Source organism: Clarias gariepinus, chromosome 3 (genome assembly GCF_024256425.1).
Source record: "Clarias gariepinus isolate MV-2021 ecotype Netherlands chromosome 3, CGAR_prim_01v2, whole genome shotgun sequence".
Classification (NCBI taxonomy): Eukaryota; Metazoa; Chordata; class Actinopteri; order Siluriformes; family Clariidae; genus Clarias; species Clarias gariepinus.
In genome coordinates, this window is record NC_071102.1 from 44,225,001 (window position 1) to 44,230,507 (window position 5,507).

At 39.8% G+C, this 5,507-nt stretch overlaps 1 protein-coding gene across 7 annotated transcripts in view; it reads right to left on the reverse strand.

The window, feature by feature from the left end:
- abi3bpb (ABI family, member 3 (NESH) binding protein b) overlaps nucleotides 1-72 on the reverse strand; it is a 28,403-nt gene extending 28,331 nt beyond the window's left edge. For 3 of the 7 annotated variants that reach the window (XM_053492215.1, XM_053492214.1, XM_053492212.1), the window contains exon 1: nucleotides 1-72. This exon is cut by the window's left edge and continues 174 nt beyond it. The gene's annotated coding sequence lies outside the window, so the exon portion shown is untranslated. The other 4 variants (XM_053492217.1, XM_053492216.1, XM_053492219.1 and 1 more) reach the window with 2 other exon arrangements.
- Between the last annotated feature and the right edge of the window lie 5,435 nt (nucleotides 73-5,507).

Consider the following 5,507-nt stretch of genomic DNA (forward strand, 5'->3'; position numbering starts at 1 on the left):
TTTTTTTCTTCCACTGTTTGAGAGGCGTAAGACTCAGCAGGATCTCAGCAGGATCTCAGCAGGATCTCAGCTCACAGACTGATGGACCTCAGGCACGTCCGTCGTAATCTATAGTGACCCGGAGGAGGGAGGGGAACAATGATGTCACAGCACACACACGGAGACGTACTCGGACACACCCACGTACACTTTTACACCCACACACACACACACACACACACATGCAGCGAGTGAGGAAAGAAAGGGGTATGGCTTGCATTTCCCCCTTCTTTGTCCCTCACTTGTTGGCTGTTGAGATTCTTTTTTCATCTCTTTTGTTTCAGTGAAAGCGAATGAACAGGCAGCTGGTTGGGGCAGATGAGAGGGCGAAGGAGAAATGGGAAAGTGCATATCCATTCATCCTGCCTCCATGAGCACTAGTCATGCAGAGGGGGAAGAGGTCATATGTAAAAAAATATATATTAAAAAAAAACTTACAAACCTTTTAACTAGTTGTTCCTCCAATCAGGTCACTTTTGGAAAGAAATCAACTCTTTTGACTTTTGAGGTAGTTGATAGATGGGAGACACACAATGTTCTTTGTTTTTCGCTGACATCAGAAGTTGTGAAACATTTGGATGAAATTATTTTGGGAGGGTAGACGAGTGGGGGAAATGCTTCTCGGGAACTTGACATCACACGGGACAGGAAGAGATGAAGATGGGGAATCACCTCGTGCAAGTTCCAATGAGGAAACACCGACTCGAGGCCAACATCAAGCTGACTTCTGAGTCATACAGGCCACCGCTCATGCCAGAAATGCTACAGAGTCATAAAACCTTCTTTAAAGTACCCAAGCTTCACAGAAAACATCTGCAAACATAAAAAAGTGCAGATGGTGTCCATCACAGGTTAATGGGACAAAGGTGTCTCAGATGGGCAGCATTGGAAGCTCACACCTTCGGTGGCGTATCTGTGTTAGTCCCGCATCCATGTGGGTTTCTCTGTATTTTTCTAGTTTCCTCCCACCTTCCACATGCCCTTAGGTGGACTCAGTTGTGAATGAGTTTGTCACAATAAACCCAGAATATGTGGCATATTTTTTACTGAAAAGGTCTCCCTAAATGAGGTCCACAAAAAGCTCTTTAAGGGAATTAGGCTTGAGGTTCAACTTTGGTGGGAGATTGTTCAAATTTGGTCCAGTCTCAAATAGTTTGTTGCCACCTTTCCAACAGAACTTTAAATGTCTGTGATGGTCCAATACAGCATCCTGATGTCAACATGGTGAACAATCCTTACCTCAGACTTCAGAACCTGTGACCTGAACCAGACTCGACTGGACTAACACTATTGACATCAGTCACTGATGCTCTCGGAAGTTTTGGCACCTACTGAAATGGCCTTATAGAAGAGTGGGGACTTTTGCCTTTTTATTCTCCTGGTTTTGGAAGAAAAGATGGCCAAGGGAGCCATCCAGATGTTCATGGATCCCTAAGAGAGTGCTGGGCATATGGAGCTGGTACATGTTTTAGTAAAAGTGGGAATTGCTTGAAACAAAGTGGTCCTCCCATTTCAAGCAATTTCTTATGGCTTTAGGAACATTTTCTCCTCTTCTGGGAACAAAGCCCATCGTGTTTGAAGTCAGAGGGCTGACTGTGTTGTTCCACTGCCAACTTGCCCCATTTCATCTAGTTTCATATCAACTCAAGTTAAGTTTCTTAAACAATTAAAAAAAAAAATGGTAGTGTTGCAACCTCAGTTTTAGTGTCTCTGGAACAATCCTGGTTGGGTTTAGTGACAAGCTTGGGTTTGAATATTTTTTTGTATTCTGGATTTCCTGCATTCATCCACTGGTGTCTTTACAAGGGGCAAGTTGGCAGTGGAACAACACAGTCAGCCCTCTGACTTCAAACACGATGGGCTTTGTTCCCAGAAGAAGAGAAAATGTTCCTAAAGTGTTAATCCAGTTGAGTTGCATGTTGTAAAGACACCAGTGGACTCTAAATTGACCTTTAGGTGTGAACATATGGATTTCTTATGGTGGATGACAGTCCCATCCAGGATTCCTGCATCACATCCAGGTGTTGCACCGCTCTCATTGTTTTTGCATAAAATATTTTTAACCCTCAGATCAAAGGAAGTCAGTGAGCTCTAGTTACTTATTTATATCATATTTTCATTGCTTTGTGTGCTGTACCTGTCCTTAACATAATAAATGAGTACCCAGGATAGGTGTTTTTTATTGCTTAAGTCTTTATTATATGGCAGGGAAAACTGGACTGAGATGAGTATTTGTTCTCACTGTCTCTTACTGTGTGTAGCCATCATGTGTCTCAAAGCAAGCATGGTGGGACATAGTGAGTGGGTTTAGCTGCTCCTGAGATGAAATTCAATATTCTTTTTATTTTCTTGTTATTGTTAGGCTCCTTCTCTCAGGGTTGATGACAGGGCACTTGTAAATCAGGAAACACTTGTAAATCCTGAGAAATCTGTATTGATATTTATTGTGTACCTACAGTGCATCCGGAAAGTATTCACAGCGCATCACTTTTTCCACATTTTGTTATGTCATAGCCTTATTCTAAAATAGAATAAATTCATTTTTTTTCTCAGAATTCTACACACAACACCCCATAATGACAGAATTCAATATCGCTCCTCTCTCCACAGAGGACCTCTGGAGCTCTGACAGAGTGACCATTGGGTTCTTGGTCACCTCCCTAACTAAGGCCCTTCTCTCTCCAATCCTGTCTCGGAGGCCTACGGAGGACAATTCCTTTGACTTCATGCTTGGTTTGTGCTCTGACATGAACTGTCAACTGTGGGACCTCATATAGACAGGTGTGTGTGTCTCTCCAAGGCACAGGCAGAGCTCGTAACTGCTGCTTCACAAGACAAACGCACTTGTGGTTACATGTGATAGGCAGTATGGTGGCTAGGGCAACAAGGAGACTTTAAGCAGTAGGACAGGTCAAAATAAAGGGCAACAAGCTTAGATATAAACAGTTTGAGCAAACATATCCGACATCATGTTTTCATCCGCTGTGGTGTACTGATGTAAGAACAAATAGAAAGAGGTACACTAGACTCATATAACACATCTTCCTTGGTCCATGATTCTTTCCATCTCCAAGTCGTTTGACAATAGTACCACTGTCCCTCAGCTCTAAACACCAAGAATACGTAGAGATGTGAACAGAAGGGATTTAAAGCTAAATCCTTCGACCATCCTTCACACGCTTGCATAAATGCCATATTCTGTGAGCTCACGAGAAGGTATTTCTGGTTCCCTTAGATTACCCTCTTCCTTCCTTTTTGGCTTGGCTTAGAGTTTGGATCAGCCAGCTGGACAGCAATTTTATTATTGCTCACTCTTTAACTCACCGTTTTTTTTTTGTTTGTTTTTTGGTTTTTGATTTTCAAGCCAACTAGAGCTACAGGCTGTACTTTTCCCGAGTACAAATGAATGTAGATATAAATCTAAACTCGGTAAAAAAAGCTAATGTAATCCGTTAAACTACGCAATAATTCTTCACTAGTACAAAAACATAAAAATCAAAAAACCAATCTGTTCCTTCCAAGGCTGTAAGGGAATCTAGGTAAAGCTGCATTGAATGAGCTATGGCTGCTGACCAATCAGAATACAGAATTCAATATCGCTCCCATGAAGATGAACCCTGCACCTACCTACAGTATGTCGGTTTCAGACATTTGGCCTTAGTTCCACTATTATTATTTTTTTATTATTTTTAAAATTGTGCTAGACTCATAACACAGCAGTACATTAGGATGATGAGGGAGAAGAAAAGAAGCATTGTCAGGACCATCTGTAATACATTTCATGCACATATTAACCCCTGACTTAAATAGCCCTAAATTACCCCGGTTCACGAGATTTACCTCTGCGTTTGTTCTAACACTGTCTGATTTATGATTAGACTGACTACATACCATTATTTGCTTTTTTCTTTGTTAGCTTAGAAAGCACCCAGGATTTATAATGGAATATTTCATTTACATCAACTGTAAAATCATCTGATGGTTGCTACCAGGATGTAAAAGCTATCGGAAGTCAACTAGCATGATTTCATACAGTATGTGGATTAGCTTGCTTCATTACTAGCAAAAAAAAAAAAAAAGCTGAATGTCCTGAAATTATGAAGATAAAATAAATACTATGCCCAAGTCATGTAATCATGGCTAATTCTAAACAGGCCCATGCAAGCATCATATCATAATACACATAATGTTGTCTTTCAGTCATTATTAGTATGCATTTCTTTTCTTTTTTTTTGCATAAGGTATGCAAGGGTCAGCACCTGGTCTGTGTTAGGCGCTCAGCATGTCTTGGCCTCTGGTGCTGTGTCTTATGCCTCGACCCCAAGAACATGCTAACCCCTGAATATTTCAAACATGTGCTTACAGCAATTAACTCGCACTAAAGCCTCATCCATCTCCATTACATCTGCGTATACATTATCCGAACAAAATGTCTCCATCTCGTCCTTCTGATTTGCGGGAGAATATCACTCAATCAATCAAACTGCAGGGAGTCACATGCTCAAGGCTGGAGTAAGTACAGGACTGAGTGGCCTTCTGCACTGATTGCTCAAGACATCATTTTTATATTTAGACCAAATGTGTAGGTTAAAACATCCATATAATAATAATAATAATAATAATAATAATAATTATTATTATTATTATTATTATTATTATTATTATTATTATTATTATGTACAGTACCTTTAGGATATTCAGACTTTCCATTCATAAATAACTCCTAGCCACCACTGCCCCATCCCCTCAGAGGTGGCCTTTTGATCTTTGATTTTTTTTTCTCATTCAAACAGTTCAAGACTATTTTCCTCTTCATTCTCATTAACAAGCTACTACTATACTTAGTTGTAGCACTTGTACGATATAAATTAGGACATACACAGCCAAGTCCAGGATACTTGGGATTAGCTCTAGGCAGAAGACGCTAGACCCCAAGGCGGGAACCTGACACAGACCCTGGAGGCAGAAGGTAACAGTGCTAACCACTAAGCCACCATGCCGCCTCAACAAGTGCTAGTATATTATAAAAGAACTTGAATTAGCAATTAAAAATACCTTTACCTTTTACAAACTACACTTACAAAAGCTATTAAAGAAGCTCATTTTTAATACAATTTTTAGCATATAAAATGTACGCCTTAGGTATATAGACTAGCATATTAAAACACTTAATGTAAATACACCTCTCTAAATGCTAACCTTAAAGAGCTAGCAAATGTAATGTATTTTAGTATCTCTCAAAGTAAATAGCATGACCCTATAAAATATAATCGTGTCCTTCTTAATATTTTATATGCTAGCAAAAAATACATTTCAGTACTTCTGTCCAAATACTTACACTAGAATGTCAGAAATACACTCATGTGCTTCTCTTCAAACTCTAGCACATAAAAACGGTACTTGGATTAGCATATCAAAAATACCCTAGTGTGCGCAGTACATCTCTGCAAAAGTACTTACAACTTGCG